Here is a 20020-nt window from a genome sequence, read left to right as displayed (position 1 = left end):
GTTTTCTCTCCCAAGAACGGACCAAGCTGTCAGGGACCAGTGGATTAAATTCATTTTTAATGACGCGGTTCCTACAACCCTTCCCACTGGCTTAACGTTAGGTGTCTGTGCTAATCATTTTACGCCAGAATCGTTCACAAATTTGAATGTCTAAAAAACCACAACGTGAAACAAGACAAAAACACCACATGATAGCAAACGTTGATCTCAATAACCACTGTAAGCTGATAAAAAAAAAAGTAGACTACATCTCCGTTAATGTAATCTACATTAAATAAAAGGTATAATGTATGTCTCAGTCAAAATGATTGTCTTTACCATTCAGAGACATCTTGATGTAGACGTCCTTCCATCGACTCTACATCTTCCCTTTCCAGCTCAGGTTCAGAGTCTGGCTCGTGCATATACGGTTGAATTCCGTAGGTCGCGGCCAGATCGGGTTCATTCACAACTTGATGTCATGATGTCATTTTGGAATGATATGCTGAAGTTACCTGCGGTGTCAACCCCCTCCTTCCTGCCACCAATCAACGCGCCCCTCATTTGCATTATTAAAATGACCGTCCACGACAGCCAAAATATCGCATCAGATCTCGCGAGACAATAATGCCTTCAGAAATAAGGGTCAGAGGAGCTCTGTGTTTATTTTTTTTCCACTTTTCTTTTTTAGAAGGGCCTGAGAGACTATAATAGAGCGTGGGTATCCAAGGTAATACTAGGTTATGACTCGTTTAACAAGCATTATATAATGCTTAACAGATCATTATTTAATATACATTCACATTAGTGTTGCACGACAGGTAACACTTTATAATAACTTTCAGTTGTAAGTCATTTATAAGTGGTTAGTTAATGATGAACTAATCATTTACAAAACATTCATAAATGATTAGCAAGTGATATACTAACATTTTATGTATGTTTTGTAAGCTGTGTTACAAGTCATTTACAATTGATTAGTTAATGATTAACTAATCATTTACAAAACATGACTATGCATTCATAAATGATTAATTAGTGATATGTTCATTATTTTATGTATGTTTTGTAGATTCAGTTATAAGTAATTTACAATTGATTAGTTAATGATTAACTAATCATTTACAAAACATGACTATGCGTTTCATAAATGTTTAATAAATGATGATTTTTTTTGTATGTTTTGCTCACATCAGGTGCACAGTGGTTAAAGACTCCATGTGTTTCAGAGAAGACAGCTGTCTATACCCTCACCAGTCAGCACTGCAGCACACACTACAGTGTTCAAAACCTGTTATAGATGTGTAAACGCATGAATAAATCATTTACAACACTTTCTGCATCCCCTAATCTAAAGTGTAAACTAGTCATCACTTGTAAATGTGTTACACATCATTTGTAGATTACCACTTCAAGAATCAAAAAGGCATAAGGTCTATGAATGTTATCTACGAATGTATATGTAACACATTTACAAGTGATGAATAGTTTACACTTTAGATTAGGGGATGCAGAAAGTGTTAAAATCATTTACAACACTTTCTGCATCCCCTAATCTAAAGTGTAAACTATTCATCACTTGTAAATATGTTACACTTACCTACAAATTATCTGTACGTGTATTCAAGGCATTTACAACACTTTCTGCACCCTCTAATTGCTACAAAAAAAAACACACATTATTTATTAAACATTTATGAAACGCATATTCATGTTTTGTAAATGATTAGTTAATCATATACTAATCAATTGTAAATGACTTATAAATGAATTTACAAAACATACATAAAATGTTAGTATATCACTTGCTACTCATTTATGAATGTTCTGTAAATGATTAGTTCATCATTAACAAACCACTTATAAATGACTCACAACTGAACGTTATTATAAAGTGTTACCACAATATATCCCTTATTGCTTCTATTTGCTCAGCATTTCAAAGTCACTGAAGCGTTACAATCTAACGCTACAAAAGCTTTACAATTTGTTATTATTTCAGTAACCTAAATTTCATAAGAACAGGAAGGTGATTTTCGGGGCCAGAAAAAATAGCCTTCTTCGAATTATAAGAAAGAGATAATTTTTGTTGAGAAATTGATGGGTTAATCTTACGGCCGTTTGCTGGACAAACGACTGTTTGATAATTACATTAAATTGATCTGAAGAATGGACCGTTATATATTAATGATTAAATTATAATTCATTGTGATGGGTTATTGATATATACAATTGATCGATTTTTCAGCTTCAATAATTTTATTAACTCTGTAATGCGAAGTAAATGAATCATAACACTGATTCATCATTATGGATTCCCTATATCATTTGAGCTAGATTCGTTACACGCAACTGAAGGCACGCCACCCGCTCTCTTGTGTTGACGGCTCTGTTGCTGTCGACCATTTAAAAATGTTAAATAGCTACACAAATAATGTTTAGGTTACAATTGCATCTGTCTCTGAAAAAAAACAAAACAAAAAAAAAACAACAACAATCAGCAGTGATTGATTTTTGTTATTTTCAAAGATTATTAGCAATTCAAAAATGTATTAAAGTATTACAATATTTTTGGTCACATTACCGCTAAAATGTATCTAGTCTGACGGACCCAATGTCTGTTTAAAAATCATTGGACAGACCAAAGTTTTTTTTTTTTTCTGCGGTAGTAACTGCGTCATCAGAGAGAACTGAGGTAGAATACAAGTCAAACTACACAGTTTTTTTACTTGCAAAAACAAAACAAACAAAAAACAGGTCAAACTACAACTAGCTGACCAGCCTCCTAGCTAGTTTAAAATGGATAAATGCAAGTTTACTGAAAAAAATGGCTCGAGAACGATTAGTTGGTGGTGCCCGGAAATGTTTAGGCCATTTATCAAAGATGTTTTAAACTCTGTAGAATACAAGGGGCATCAAGGCGGTGGAATCACACACGCAGAGTGTAGGGCTCGACATAAACGCTTGTCCAGGACAAGTGGATTTTTTTGAAAGGGCAAGTGAAAGAGAATTTGACTTGCCTAACCAGACAAATAGCCTGCTTCAAGTCGAACAAGCCTTCAGCTTGTGGGGATTTTTTAAATGGGATATTGTCTGTACGTAATAATAACGTATTTAGAAATAATATAGTATTTATGACAGCGATGATATTTTGTTTTCTTTTTACATTAAACACATTAAATATTACATATATGTATGTAATTTAATGTGTATTTCCATCACAGGTTTGGTCTTAAATTTCATACAGTGTGCTATTAAAAAGTAGCCTGGAAATCCAGACCTAAATCTAAAAGATTAATGGTCTGGTGTCGGTCAATGAAAATCAACCAGCTCGAGGGGCGGCACCAAGCATGCATTTGAAAATCTCACAGCACGCAATTGGATAACACTACGACCAATCACAACAATAAACCCCATACGCTTAGCTACCAGCGGAGCTAACTGGTAGATTAGACTCTTCCGGTCGGCAAAACTCCTCTTTTGGGAAAAAGCCAAGTCTAACTCGTTCATTGTAGCGGCCAAAGCCGTTTCAAACAACTGGTGTTCATCCATAGCCATCTTGCAATGTTTACTGATGACTTCGACGTCACACGCTGTCGTCATCTGTTTAGCTCGCCTCTGGCCCGCCTATATCAGATAACCCGATGTGATTGGTGCAGCTCAGATCGAGGGGCATATTTAATGAGCTCCATTGCTCGACACCAGAGTAACTCGCTGAGCAAATTCAACTTGTGCTCTCGCGAGAACTCTGGTTTACCAGGGTAATTAAAAAGTAGCCTGACGTCGTCATACTCAGATTCTAGTCAGAATGTGAGTCTATCAGACTCACTGCTCCATTGGGCTGTGATTATGGGGCGTGTTTCAACCGAACGAGGAAAGAAAATGCCTCTACACTCAATTGGATAGACCTACAACCAATCAGAGCAACGGAGTAAGTGACGTATGTTTTTCATCAATGCCTTGATCGCGGTTCTCTGTTCCTCTTTTAAAATTAATGCGCTGTCGATATCTTCTATAACAGACACGATGGCGGAATCAACACATGATGTTTTATAAACAAAGTTCGAGAGGAGCATGTACAAATCAATCCAATCAACTTGTCATCAAACAATTACCAGGTCTACACTATCAGCATGAAAGGAAGCATATATTTATTCACTCTGTCAACTCACCTAACATTCCTTGACAGTTTTCAGCATCCCTCCACTCACTCTTACGGAGGGAGTAGCCTACTTTGGGTTCGGGCCGAATATCGAGCCCGGAGCCCTCTCCTCGGACAGCACGCCAAATATGCATTTATTCTATCTGACTTATTTGTAAGTGTGAACTCGTGAAATCTCAATTCTCCAACGGCAGTCATCTTTGTTGTAAACGAATTCAACCCAAGCGCTCTATGGTGACATGGATGATTACGTTACTGTTGATCATCTGTCCATCATCGTATAAAGCCCGCCCTGACAATTTGATTGGTCCGAACAGCTTTTGTTCGGGCATAATAGCTCCACAACGGATCAAGTCCAGACCGAACTTCCCGACCTTAACATTTTGTGGGCGGGACTAAGTTCGGCTGTCATCCAGGCTAATTAAAAACGTCTTAAAAAGTATAACATTTTACTTGTTTAAATCTGCAGACACCTTATTAGCAGAGATTATAATTGTATAATTTTTACTTTTTTTGTTGTTGTTATAATTAATTAAAGCAAATGCTATTCCTTCCTTATTTCGCTCTGGAACCAAAAATAAAAATATTTTTTGCTAAGATTGAACTGAAATGAAAAAGTACTCAGTTACTAACGTAACCTTGGTTCCCTGAGATAACGGGAATGAGTATTACGTTGTAGAGATGCTATGGGGAAACTCCTTTTTTTTCTCCAAAATACTTAAGCCTGATTGAATCACGCAGTGAAACCGCACGAACCTGTGGCGCTGAATCCCACCTAAATGGACAGGGCTACCCGTCTGTATAAATGGGCAAATCTCGCCATAGACCTCCAGAATCTTTCGTCTGGAAGCGTGGTAGCATGGCCAGCTACACAATACTCATTCCCGTTATCTCAGGGAACCGAGGTTACGTTAGTAACCGAGTATGTTCCCTATCGATACGGTTCACTCGCATTGCGTCGTTGAACACCCAATGCGGGACTCCCCTGCGGAATGCCTATAACATGCCCAGCAAGTCACAGCAGGGTTCCTTAATGAGAGGATTGCCCAAAAGCGATACTAAGACACCTCAAGTCGCCAACTGTAGCCTGCAAAAGAGGTGAACAAGGGGCCTTGCACATGCACCATCTAATGCAATGGGAGAACATACAGGAGGAACCAATGCCATATCCTTCCTATTGCAGAGCCCCCTCCATCACTGCTCACGCCAGAGAACATTGACTTTCAAAACATCACTACTCTTAGGGCCAGATTTATTAAACAGAGCAAATTAGCGTGATAGCATAATCCCCCCCCCCCCAAAAAAAAAAACCTTGATGGGAGTGGAAAGTTCTGCACATGATCTACTGCCGACATGCAAATTAAATAACATACACACAGCTGGACACAAAATTTCGATAATGACTAACGCAATCTACCAAGAGCAGTGCGAATTAGCGTCTGGTTTAAGGCATGCTTTTTTGGGCGTTATATAATGCCGCAAATGCCAGTATACTGACTTGTACAAACCTTAGTAAATCACCTTGCATGATTCCGTTAAATACTCTCCTCCCATAAATTTTGCCTCTGAAAGGGAAACTCATATGCATATGCAATAATGTCAGCCGCAAAAATAACTATTTCCACGCCTTTTCAGCACAAATTTTTTGTAAATCCTGACAGTAGTTTTTTAACACCAAAAGAGGTTTTGTGTTAGTAAATCTGGCCCATAGAGAGGACTTTGCTCTCCCTACACAACACACCACAAGTACACCTTCCATAAGTAGAATCGAAACTTACTGACCTGCCACAGTCCCCCATTAAGGTCAGTAATGCACCTTACCTTACAGAACATGTTGAGGTCACATTTGTAAGCTGAATCCATGGTATGAGGTTTATTTGGAGATGCTTGTCCAACACTGGCATAATGTTCTGTAATTTTCTATTGGTTTGGTTTCTATTGGTTGGTCAGGATTGAAGAATATGATTTGAAATGGAATGGGTTATAAGAAATGAGTAAGTTGCGGGGCAGCTCATCCACTGTAAAGTTATTTGTCATAAGGCTTTTTAAGGTCAATAAAGCAGGTGGTTCAAATAAAAATGCCCCTCAGGGGCCTGAAGCCTGTTACAATATTCTGTATTTTATGCAGGTCTGAAGGACAGATTCTTGGAATGCCACTGCACTGTCCAAAGAACTGAACATTGTCTTCGATTTAAAAACAGAGCGTTCAAGCGTGAAACAGGGGGTAATGAGTGTGCCGAGTGTATCAGTGAAGAGGCCTGTGTGCTGCAAAAGTGGCTGATGCAGTTATTAACCTGCCTACATGGGCAAATATTAACATCACTTAAGCCGGAAATTAGAAATAGATTTCCATAACTTCAGCTTGCAGTGAACATTGAAAAGACTGACACTAAAATGTGTTTCTCCCAGAGGCAAAATAACAAAGTACACGCTACCCATCTGAAAGAAGGTGTACTATGCATTGCAGTTCAACCTCACCGCAGGGCTCAGTGTCAAAATCATCTTCAGGTGCCTTCCATTCCAAAGCCCAGCGTTCCTGAGGTTAATGCGTTTTCTAAACCGATGTTGTTTTTGTTTTCACCCTCTTGTCACAATGCATGAGAGGTTATATAAAATGATGAGCCAAATAATGGTGTGTAACCAAAATAAGACATTGGCCCACATATTCAGTTCACAGTGTGTTAACTCACATTGATAAACCATAAACTGTGTGGTTGCAACTCAATATTTAAAGCTGCCAGAAGTGTACAAGAGGTCTCACTGTTGTTCAACCAGGCATAATGGAGGGTGAGTGGTCTGAGCAACTTGTTATGATTGTTGGTGCAACCTACAGATCATTTTCATGCAGGGATTTAATTAAAACATGTAATTAAAACTCTCACGCACTTATATTCATAGTTTAACCATAACAATTCTTGGAATAGATTTAAACAGTATTTATTGATAATAAGCATGGAATGTACATAGGCTTAGTCTTAGGGGACTAGATCTGCAACGCTGCTGCTGCATGAGTGAGGATACATCTGAAAAAATGTGTATGAATACAGTGAATAGAATTTGAGCTGCTGCAAGGAAAGAAGGGAGAACCTTTTTGTCCCACAATGTAGATCATACAAAAATAAATGTTTAAGCGTTTTTGGTTTTTAACAGATTAGCAAGAAATCTGACTGGCTAGTAATATTAATAAGCTAATAGGGACATTTTCACACACACAAAAAAAAATGCATCTAGTGCAACATTAGGCTGAATAATTTGGGTAATTTGCATTCTTGAGACAAGATTAAAAAAACCGAATTGTTAGATGCTTAAAACCTTTGGGGTGTGTCATAGATTAAGCTAATCTCATCAAAATCTCACTCCAGCCAGGCAGGCCTTGAGTGATCTCTGTTTCAAGGTTTCTGTCAAGCTTCTGTATTCTTTGACTATCAAGTCAAGTCAAGTATATTTGTATAGCGCTTTTCACAATACAGATTGTATCAAAGCAGACTATCACATGTTTGAATGATGCAGTGAATATTATTATCATGATAATTATTCAAAATAAAGCTGGGGTAACACTTTCTATGAAGTCCATGCTTATAATGAATTATAACATTTATAAATGTATAAGTAAGTATTACTATTCTACAAATGTATTTATAAAGATTCATTAAGACCTATTCTGCATTTTAAGAACAGTTATAGTTACATTTATATTATTTTTATAATTACTTTACATTTTTACATTTATAAGTCATGCATTTGATTTTTCAGTGTGCATGCTCATAATCCATTATACACTACGATATTTTTGTTGCTGATTTCAAAAACTAGGCATCCAATCAAAATATTTGGTATTTTGAACATTTCTAAAAATGCATCTGATTATTAAAATTCAGAAAACAAAATTGTCAACTTTACTATTCGTTAGTTTACCTAACGTTTTTGTGTTCAAAATGTACAAAATGTATAATAAGCGAGTACATCATGAATCCATTTTCCAAACCGTGTTTTTATCTAATCCTGAATCACTACGGTACACGTACACTTATAATAAGTGTTGCTCTAAAGCTCATTCCACAGCAACTTTAGTTTACCCCAGCACCCTATGCATAGGTTTCAAACCAAGACAGCACCTCACAGCATGAACATGTCAAACTACTGCAACTACAGAGTATAGAGCAAGCTAACAAATCATCATGGACCAAAATCTCAAAGGAAGGTTTCCAGCGCAATACTGAATCCATTACACTTTCAAAATCTGTCACACACCTCTGTGACAGATGTGTGTTTTCCTAAATTAAATATGGTCCACTTTCTCTAAATAGAAAAAAGCATCAGCATGCTGAGAGTGTCAGCACATATTACAGATGTAGCACTGAAAATAAAATAGTTCCATTGAAAGAGGTAAAAAAGCTTACTGACAACAGTCACTTTTTTCGTCAGAACAAATGTTGTCAGATTATTGACAGCAGACATATCGTGTTCTCAATTCCACAGATTTTTGAAGTTCTGAAAAGGAAATGAAGTTTGCATTGATTAGAAGTGGCAGGAAAGCCACCTCAGGCATCAGGCTAGGCCACCAGAGACTGCTTGACCTCAAAACAGAACACAGCTGAGTCCTCTGTGAATGTGTGACTGTCCTTGATTTTGCATCTTGATAATGGATCGGAATGAAATATAGGGCTGTCAATAGATAAAATATTTTAGAACATGTTTATATCAATAGATAGAAAACTGATTTTTTTTTAGCACGATTAATCACACACTTATACTTACATGGCACAAGTGCACTTAGGGCGTGTCCGAATTCCCCCTTTGCTAGTTTAACGACGGGAAAAATGGTCGGCATGGTCTAAAAGGGTTGTCCCTATTCCCTTAATGAGTAATGGGTGTGTTTTTGGGCTTTACATGCAATAAACCAATCAAGAGTCTCATCTCCCATTCCCTTTAAATGCGTTATTTACATGACGGAATTTGATATCCGAATATTTGATAGCGAATGTTTGATTATTCTTTTTATTGATGTTTTATTTAACAAAGTTCGGGAGGAGCGCATTCAGATAATTAAACCTAATTAAACACCTGTGAAGCACATTCAGATAATCAAACCTAATTAAACACGAGTGGAGCACACTCAGTTAATCAACCCAATCAACGAGTTAAGAGGTGTATACAGCAAACTTACCTCCGTTCGTTGACAGTTTAAGAGCATTTGGCCCCGCAGCACCTTTCTAACATGTCCGAATTGAGCTCTTCCCGTCCAAAGAAGAATCTTTCATCCTTCAGAATCAGGAATCTTTGCCGCAATCCTCTGGTGTTATCTCGCGGGCGTCAGGCCAAACAAACGTGTCCTCGGGATTGCGAAACATCCGCAATCTCCTTCCGCGTATTTCTCTAATCCGGACCATTCAATAATTCCTGCCATAGAGAAATGGACAATAAGTCAATGCTGCCCTCTTCATGCGAAGGAAGGGGCCTTCCTCCAGCATCAGGCCGCCACAGCAGGCCCTAAGTAAGCCGCGCTGCAGATTCAGTCGCGGCCAGTCCACTCTCAGCGTCTGCCGGGTCAACTCCGTGAGTGGTCAGCTCAAAACCTTCTCATTTTCCGTCCCTGGTTGAACTTCGCATCGCTTAAGTTGTTGAATCACGAGCCAGTTATGTCATCTGGATACTCATTTTGATCGGGGAATACACGTTTTAAATCGTTTCTGTACAAATGATTTGCCGTCATTAACGCGATGTTTCCTTGTGGCTTAAGCTCACACGTAAACAGTAGGTTGCACATTATGTGCAGACTGTACACAGAATCATTAAGAACCTATCGTTAAGCCGTCCTGCAATTGATCTACAAAAATCACTTAGAAACTGAAAGTTATAGCATAGATGTATTTTTTATTTTTGAAGTAATTTAAACCCACAGCTTCACTTTTGGTTTTTCTGATTCAGAAAAATAAATTCAAGGTGCACAAATTTATGCAAAGACAAACTTTTACCATAAGTTGTCTCTTTTGAACTTCACTAAAATGAATACACGGTTGCCACTCAAACCAGCAACAGATAAAAGAACAAACAATCATCTAAATCAGACTGTACTTTGCTGTTTGATGATCATCCAACATCAAACAATGATTACAGTATCAAACCGATGTGTCAGAGGTGAATATACGCAGGTTCTAAAACGTTTCAGTCTTCTCATCATGTAAGCGCATGTTATCACTTCGAGAAACCGATGAAAAAAACTGAGAAAATAAGAACATTTTCAAACGTTTAATAATCGATCTCACAGCCCCGCTCAGTTTCTGCTGAGCTCGAGATTCCAATTGCACAGGTTAAAACCATGGGTTCAGCTTCGTCCTTTGAATTCTGGGCATTAACTTGGAAACAGTTGATTTCCAGGCCTCACTACACAAAGAAAATCAATAGGATATTTCTGATCTCGTCCACCTTCCCAGACAGTCTAAACTGTTCTAAACGCGAACTGCTATCTTTACTCGGCCACTTTAACTTCAGATGCGCATAATCCTGCAAGGATTTCATCTCTCACCTATTCTTCCATGCGTATTTGATTAACGCGCAAGAAGACGAGCATCGGCCTGCCAGGCCCCACTCTCCTCCTCCCGTCTCTCAGCCACACACCGTGGATTTTCCAGGCACTGCTTCCCATACAACAATGTCCGCTCCTCTCAACGAATGCCTTCCCCTTAGTGTGAGGTTGCCTCAGCTAATGGGGCAAGCTCAGCCATTTCATCCCGCCGTCTCTAACTCTCCCCATTGTCCGTGGCCTGCAGACCCTATAGCATAAGGATGCCTCCGCTAACGACGCAGACACAGATAACACTTCATTTTCCTCCCGCTGCCTCTAAACTCTTTTCCCTACCAGTGGCCTACAGCTCCTTCAGCAGCACCTAGCGTGAGGCTCCGTCTCTGCGTCTCCCGCAGCAGCTATCTTACTCTGGCTATTTTCTCCACTGCCGCAGCAGTGATGTCTCCTCTGCTCCCACAGGAGCTCCGTTTCTCTGTCTAATTTTCTCCACTGCCACAGCAGTGATTGTCTCCTCTGCTCCCGCAGGAACTGTTTCTCTAGGTAAGTTTCTCCACTACCGCAGCAGTGATGTCTCCTCTGCTCCCGCAGCAGCTGTGTTATTCTGGCTATTTTCTCCACTGCCGCAGCAGTGATGTCTCCTCTCCAGTACCTCACTATTCAGAATTAATATTCCCGTAACTCACCGGTTTAAATTGGCCATTGGTCTCCCAGCAGACGTAGCATGCATCTATGTTTCCTCTTTCTCTGTCCAGCGAGCATTGGTCTCCCAGCGGACGTAGCATGCATCTATCATTCCTCTTTCTCTGTCCAGCGAGCATTGGTCTCCCAGCGGACGTTGCATGCATCTGTTTCCTCTTTCGCCGTCCTGCAAACATTGGTTTCCCAGCGGACGTAGCATGCATCTATCATTCCTCTTTCTCTGTCCAGCGAGCATTGGTCTCCCAGCGGACGTTGCATGCATCTGTTTCCTCTTTCGCCGTCCTGCAAACATTGGTTTCCCAGCGGACGTAGCATGCATCTATCATTCCTCTTTCTCTGTCCAGCGAGCATTGGTCTCCCAGCGGACATTGCATGCATCTATGTTTCCTCTTTCTCTGTCCAGCGAGCATTGGTCTCCCAGCGGATGTAGCATGCATCTATGTTTCCTCTTTCTCTGTCCAGCGAGCATTGGTCTCCCAGCGGACATTGCATGCATCTATGTTTCCTCTTTGTCTGTCCAGCGAGCATTGGTCTCCCAGCGGACATTGCATGCATCTATGTTTCGTCTTTCTCTGTCCAGCGAGCATTGGTCTCCCAGCGGACATTGCATGCATCTATGTTTCCTCTTTCTCTGTCCAGCGAGCATTGGTCTCCCAGCGGACATTGTATGCATCTATGTTTCCTCTTTCTCTGTCCAGCGAGCATTGGTCTCCCAGCGGACATTGCATTCATCTATGTTTCCTCTTTCTCTGTCCAGCGAGCATTGGTCTCCCAGCCGACATTGCATGCATCTATGTTTCCTCTTTCTCTGTCCAGCGAGCATTGGTCTCCCAGCGGACATTGCATGCGTCTATGTTTCGTCTTTCTCTGTCCATTGAGCATTGGTCTCCCAGCGGACGCAGTGAGAACTCTCCCTGTAGAGCACCCATGTTTTCTCTTTCCGTCCAGCGAGTTTTGATGTCCCAGCAGACGTAGCGTGCATTTTTCCTCTTTTCCCATCCAGCGAGCATTGGTCTCCCAGCGGACGTAGCATGCATATATATTTCCTTTTTCTCTGTCTAGCGAGCATTGGTCTCCCAGCAGACGTAGCATGCATCTATGTTTCCTCTTTCCCCGTCCAGCGAGCATTGGTCTCCCAGCGGACGCAGTGAGAACTCTCCCTGTAGAGCACCCATGTTTTCTCTTTCCGTCCAGCAAGTTTTGATTTCCCAGCAGACACAGCGAGAGGTAAAAACAATATAAATACTGTTCGTTTTCTCACACAAACCGCTCGTTTCGTGTCTCAGGCCATTCAATGTGTACTTACGATGGGGAATTGTTTAATTTGGACTTCTCTGTGCATGCTCTTTGAGGTGGTGACCATAGACCTGCATTATATGACTGACAGACAAGAACGGTTTGACCTAAAAATATCAAAATTGAAACTACTGCGGAAACAAAGACACCTACATCTTGGATGCCCTTGAGGTAAGCTAAAACATACCAAAATTTAATTTCAAAGTGAACTGTCCCTTTAACAAATGAAGCTGCACAGTGGTAACATTTGTAGTTTAAGTCAAAGTATGTATTTCCCCTCTGTGTAAGTGTTCAAAAATCACTCCGCTCCAGGTTCACCATTTCCCACTCCGCGTTCCACTCCTCGCTAAATGATATCAGAGACAACGCTCTGTCTTCGTTCAGTGAGGAAATTTGCGGCTAAAGTATTTAAGTAGCCTATACTTTGAAAAATCCCATAAGTTATGTTCATAACATACATTAAATGGATGTTCCATTTGGAAATTCATTGGAACAGAACTAGCCTAGAAATCTAGACGCACCCTAGTGGCAGCAAATTTTATTTTGCAGCCAGTGTCATCTAGCAACTCTCCGTTGGCTTGTGAGCTGGAAAAACCAAACTCTGTTCAGGCCAATCACATCGTGTATAGAGTCGGTGGGTAGGCTTAACATAATGACGGCAAAGTTGTGACAGTTCCGCGTGAATTCCCTGCTACTTGAAAACAAAGAAGAGCTGCTGCTGGCGAACAGCGGCCTTTCGAATCGGCTTTGGCCGCGACTCTGGAGGACTTGGAGTCAAGTTTTTCTTTGAGAAAAGAATAAAGAACGGCACTTAAGTCATTCTAAAAAAAGGAAAATGTGTTCGGAGTTTTGCCGACTGGATACGGCAAAAGTTTAATCTATCAACTTGCTCCTGTCACGATGTGACAAAGCATATGGAACTTATTTCCGCTGAAGCGGTGTTTCCGGTGGGACACTTATGAGTGAAACTCCGTCCCCAGGCCTGTGTGTGCGTCTGTTGTCATGACGACCCTAACAGATTGGCAGCAGGTGTGGGGAATTTATTCGGAGAGTTTGGAAGAAGCCAGTCAGCATTTGAGAGGATAAAAAGCAGGAGAGAGAGAAGGTTGGGGTGGTCTTTCTCCCCCGTGAGAAGTCGTTTTATTGGGCGGTTGCAGTTATTGGAGTATTGGTGAATGAAGAGGAGAGTGTTGGCTTGATGAGGGACTTGAGGACAACAGAGGGAGAGTGAAATACCCCGTTTGCATTGGAGAAGAGCTAAGTAACTGAGAACTGAGTCTCGTAATTGCATGTATTTGACACTGAATTGGATGTGGCTTGGAGTGTTTGGATCACGATCATAAATATCACTGAGTGGATTGTATTGATTCATTACCGATCTCTTATCTCTCCCTCCATTAAAAATGGTGATGTGAACTCTGCCTGTATATGTGAAGAAAAACATCCCAAAACATCCTCAGCAGTATTGATGATCACGGCCCCCTCGCGCAGAGACCCAAGGGTGAGTGTTGGCTTTAAATTGCACTTTGTGAAGTGAGTTTGCAGTGCCTAGGATTGACGTTTCCCCCATATTATATGCTTGAAGTGGAATTGCCGTGTGTGTGGAAGATACATTCCCCTTTTGCCGTGCACTCTCCCTGTGTTATGCTGGTCTACTGCCAATAGTGAGAGTTCTGTGACATTGATCTGTTCTAACTGTTTGGATGCTGAAGAATTATCATCTGGGATTTGAATTAACCCCTCTGTTTGCGCTAATAGGAGAGGAGATGCCCTGTTGCAATGTTCACTGTCTGTCTCAGTAGGAGCCCCGTTCAGCCCGTCGACTTCGAGTCTGCTGTATCCCTGCAACTCATCTGCATTGTGAGAAGTGTTCGTTCCTTTCAGCGCATGTGAACTGTATGCTTGTCTGCAGCATCTATTCTGTCTGTCTCAGTAGGAGCCCCGTTCAGCCCGTCGACTTCGAGTCTGCTGCATCCTTATAGTCATCTGTGTTGGGAGAAGTGGCTGTCCCTCTGTCACGACCGTGAGGCTGGCACGCTCTGTCTGAAATATCCACTCTGTCTGTGTCAGAAGGAGCCCCGTTCAGCCCGTCGACTTCGAGTCTGCTGTATCCCTGCAACTCATCTGCATTGTGAGACGTGTTCGTTCCTCTCAGCGCATGTGAACTGTATACTTGTCTGCAGTATCCATTCTGTCTTAGTAGGAGCCCCGTGCAGCCTGTCGACTTCGAGTCTGTTGCAGCCCCGCAACCCACCTACATTGTGAGAAGTGCTCGTCCCCTTGCAACAACCGTGAGAATTGTATACTGTTGAAGTACTCATTCTGTCTGTTCCAGAAGAAGCCCTGTCCAGCTTGTTGACTTCGAGTCTGCTGTATCCTTGTAACCCACCTACATTGTGAGAAGTGCGCGTCCCCTTGTAACAACTGTGAGAATCGTATACTGTTGAAGTGCTCATTCTGTCTGTTCCAGAAGAAGCCCTGTTTAGCTTGTCGACTTCGAGTCTGCTGCATCCTTATAGTCACCTGGGCTGGGAGAAGTGGCTGTCCCTCTGTCACGAACGTGAGGCTGGCACCCTCTGTTTAGAATATCCACCTTGTCGGTGTCAGAAGAAGCCCCGTTCAGCTGTCGACGTTGAGTCCGTTACCACTTTGTAACCCCCTTGCACTGGAGAAGTGCCCGCTGCGAGCAAGCGTGGGAACAGTGTGCCGTGTTGGAGCCGCCATTCAGTGTGTCCCCTACCTAGTTACTCACCGGCTTGCCGTGTACCTGCTGAAGGCCCTGCTCTGGTGTTGCAAAGAAAGTAGAAGAGCTGACCACACCTTACCCAAGGAAGACTCTCCTAGCCACCCCACTATAAGACCGTGTACCTGCCGTATACGTACCTGACTGATATCCATCTGCTCTAAATTCCGCGCCTGTGAAAGAAGGAAGGAAGGTAGGTTGGAATTACCTACTTACCCAAGGAAGACTCCCCTAGCTACCCTATCCTAAGACCGTGTGCCTGCTGTATACGTACCTGACTGATATCCATCTGCCCCAAGTTCCGCACCTGTGAAAGAAGGAAGGAAGGTTGGAATTACCTATGCTACCAAAGGAGACTTACCGGACCGCTCACTTGCCAACCGCACCCCCACCTGTGAAGGACCTACTTGACCGTCCACCTGTTCGTCGGTCATCTGCTGCAGGGTCTGCACCGAAGAAGAGGGCGGGAGAGTCCCCAGTCGCTGCACCGTTCACCCTCGATCCCTGAGGGCAACAAGGAAGAAGATTTTTAGATTAGGATTTTCAATTTGCTTTTACTTCGAAATAAAACTTGTTAAATTTATTCTCTGTCTCTGACTCTTCCCTCTGACACGCTCCTCGAGGTGGTCCTGGTTCAGGGGTGGGTGCAGTCTAGCTTGGCCCACCCGACCTGTGACACTCCGCTGGTGGGAAAACGCTCTGGTTGGTTGTAGCGCTATCCTATTGCATGCAGAGGGAATTTGAAAGACAACCGTTTATCCTGCCCCTCGGATTGAGCCCTGCCAATGGTGTGTTCCCAGACCCAACATCTTGTTGTGGGTCTGACTTGTCACTAGAACAGAACTGTTGTGTGCAAAAAATGTTTTCCTACAACATGCCAAGCTTATTACATGGTTATTGGCATTAAAAGTTACATTTCATAGCAGCTTTTTGCAGTACGGGTCGCTACATTTCTTACAGTGTGTGTGAATACGTGCTACCTGTTAAAAATGTGCTTTCACCCGAGGCTATTTAAAATTCCACAGGTGCAACAGGCCACAGCGAGAACTGCGCTCCATAGTGACGGCCGGAGGCAATGATGCTGGAGAAAGATCCCATTGTGTAGCCGAAGATCCTAGGCGATGGAGCGACGAAGACCCTGGCAACGAAGACTGAGGAGTCGGGTCGAGGAGATGTGACGTCCGCCGAGGTTGTAGGCGGAGTTGTGGGCTCCTCTTACCTCGGTGGAGACTAGATGGATAGGAATGGTGTAACAAATTAGCCCAAAGGGGAAATATTAATAATAACTCATAATTATCAATTATGATTAGTTATTAATATTTGGGTCAGTTAATTGGATTAACTTGAGGTAGCTAAATTAATATTACAATCAATGAATCAGTTCCAACGAACTCTTTTGATTATTCATTTATTCTAAGAAAAGCATATCTTTCATGGCCACCGAAAAATAATTATTTCTTAGCATGTACAGCGCTTAGAGCATGTAACAAGATCAAGATCGTAAAAGGGACTTTGTTGCAAGCAGAGAATCAGAACCAAATACATGTTGTGCACAAGTTTTAATAACTAAATCACAAACTAAACTAAACAAACATACATACATTCATACATACATACATACATGCATAGGTAAAAGGGTGAGTGATATGGAACCGGAAGCAGGAAATGGAACTATGGAAAATATCTATTTAACTGAAAAGAACCATCAGCTTATCATTTTCAGAGCACCTCTGAGTCCTCTCTCTCCTGAGTGAGCGCATGGCTGTTGTGAGTCGAAGCCTGCTGCCCTGGGCCTGCTGAGGCCACGCTGGACAGCACGGCATCCTGAAGTGCCGAGAAGGCCAAGAGTTGATCGTTGCCCATTCAGTGATGGTAAGGTTGCAGTTTTCTGGATTGAAGAAAAGGCAGTCTGACTCCCTTTGGGAGCATGAAGGCATAGCAGGCGGTGCTCACGGAACATGGTATACGTGAAGTTACGGTGACTGTTGGTTCTATAATAAAATATATAGTGTCAAAGAGATAATAGTATCAACAGATAATAGTATTAAAAGACACAACACAAGACAGTAAATCATTCACAAAATGTTCTGGAATGCACGTTAATTTCATGTTAACCTGTTAAGCTGCAACGCCACTTTTGAAAAATCCCCAGAAATGACATACCCAAATTGAAACAGATACAGTTCATGAACCCTTTGCACTAAAAGCACAAGTATGATCTCATTTGAAAGCTGACACCTGGTAGTTTATTGTAAATGTAGAATTAATTATTGTCATAATGAAAATAATTTTTTTAAATAGCTTCAAAGTTTTGTAAAGTTATTAGAAATTTATTTTTATGAAACATCTTCATGAAAATAAAATTGAAGTTGGCCCTGTAGCAATCTAGAAATGCACTGCAGCTAAAGCCATATGTGTGACCATGTTATATTTAAAATCTGAAAATGATAAGTCTAAAACTCTGTATTTAGTTAAATGTTTTTCAAGATCATGTCAAATGATTTTATTTTGATTAGACTCTAAAAATGCTACTGATGTTTAGTCATCATCTAAGTCATCTATTCAGTCTATTGTCTCTATTGTTTTGTGGTGCAAACGAGCCCCATTCAGTCTCAGTCTCCCCAGTACACATTCACACACCTCTCCAGTTATGGATCTAAATATGCATATCTTTTGTCTGCATTATAGTTACTAACGACTGGCTATTCACAGGCTATTCATAGGGTTTCAGTCCCTAATTTATTTTATCAAAGTTCTCACTTACATTTGAAACTGTATCAAATGCACTAAAACATTTCAGAAAAGCATTACTATTTAGAAAAAAACCCATAAAAGAATAACTTCTAGGTGACAGGTGCACCTGAGCTAGCTAGCATGTTAGCTTAGCACACCATCAATACACGACCATTTATGAGATTAAAACTATGTTTGTGCTTCAAACTTATTTCATAACTCAAGTCGAGTGTTTTAAATAATCTTCTGTGATCTAATTTGGCTTCAGATAAAAAAAAATCAGAAAGAAAATATATTATTTATAGTATGCACGATGATAAAGTCTATATCGATTAGCATTACATTATAAATATAATCTATTATTATAAAAATACCTGGCATTGCTTGAAGAACACTCAAATATCAAATATCATTTGCAATCATGTTTATTGTCTTCAAAACGTCTATATCTGCATATTACAGCGATCTCTGTGTTAGCTTTGTGTGTAGCTGCTATCAGTGACGTCCTTGAAGGTCACATGATTATGTCTCTTCTTCATGTTCCATATATGGAGTATTTTTGTGCATATAGCGCCCTCAGGCTATTGGTATGAATTGAAAACACAGCACATCTCAGTAAGAAGCGCTCATAATGATTACATCGACGCATTTGAGTATAAATTCAAGAAATATTATTCCTGTCTATAGAAATATGATGTAAATCTATGAGAATATATCAATATTTCTCCAAGTCTGCACATTTTTGAGCTAAAAGCCCTGAGGGACGTTGTTTTGTATAGCACTGTCATGACAACAGCACGGAGTTTTTTTTTCTGAATGGACCAGCTGACGGTCATAATTCATATTAAAGGGATCAACGCATTTTTTCATTTCATAACTCCTGACACAAATTAAGACATAACTGTCACTATAGGTTTCTCAGAATACAATAGTTGTCAAATACTGAAACTTGAATCTTATATCTTTTTAATGATGTATAGTTTGTCAAGGTAAAACATTTAATCTGATAGTAACTTTGAACTAAATAAATAAAAAAATGCTTCAGTGCGCCGACGCACTGGTGCAGCTTAACAGGTTCAGTTAATCGATAAATGAATGCAGGAGAGTCTGTTCTAATATCTGTAGGTTTGTAGCATGGGGCCTTGTTCACATTGCTAAGAGTCATAAAACTAACTTATCTGATCGTGGTCATGGTAACTAAGACCGTCTTGCCCTGTTTGGGGGATGGGACCACAGATCCCAGAGTGATGTTTAAAGATTTTTTTTGTACATATACCAAATAATTGTGTCTGATTTGTCTCAGTCGTTACAATGGTAGGAGACAGTGACGAGTGGGTGGCAGGAGTGGCTGAGGGCGAGGCTGGAGAGCGAGAAACAATGATGAAGGTTATCTCCTCTAAGATGGTAGGAAGATGTGGTGGGAGAGGGAGGCTGGGTGGGACTGACGGGACAGATGAAGATTCACTTAACTGAATGTCTGAACTGGTGCAAATAATGACACACACACCTGAACACAATGACAAAATCAAATCAGTGACCATGACAACAAACAAGTGTTTGGTGGTGTGAAAACTGTGACTGTGGTGCTATTAAAACAGGTGTAATGCTACAGAAATTACACGCTTAACATTTAAAAGTATTATTCACCTATTAAAGACCAATGTGATCTCAAGAGTATATGCATTTTGCGTAAACTGTGGTTCTATTACACAATTACTTGTGTTTACACAGACCTATAAAACATACAATATTGAAAGTGTCTAAAACCGATATAAAGGATTTGTAAATATCTAATGTTTCTATAGCTGTACATATAATAATACTTATATATTAGATGCCGTCTGCATTTTGTGAATTTCAGCATCTATTAAACTTTTAAGAC

The 20020-nt window shown here is 40.8% G+C and overlaps 1 long non-coding RNA gene across 1 annotated transcript in view; it reads left to right on the top strand.

Moving 5' to 3' along the window:
- Positions 1–3246: 3246 nt before the first annotated feature.
- Positions 3247–20020, top strand: part of LOC309487064 — a 419730-nt gene continuing 402956 nt past the window's right edge. Inside the window, exon 1 of the long non-coding RNA XR_014201750.1 lies at positions 3247–3751. This is a non-coding gene — a long non-coding RNA (uncharacterized lncRNA). The remainder of the gene's footprint in view (positions 3752–20020) is intronic.

This window comes from Leuciscus leuciscus (assembly GCF_965113295.1).
Source record: "Leuciscus leuciscus genome assembly, chromosome: 22".
NCBI lineage: Eukaryota > Metazoa > Chordata > Actinopteri > Cypriniformes > Leuciscidae > Leuciscus > Leuciscus leuciscus.
This window is presented reverse-complemented; position numbering and strand designations above follow the sequence as displayed.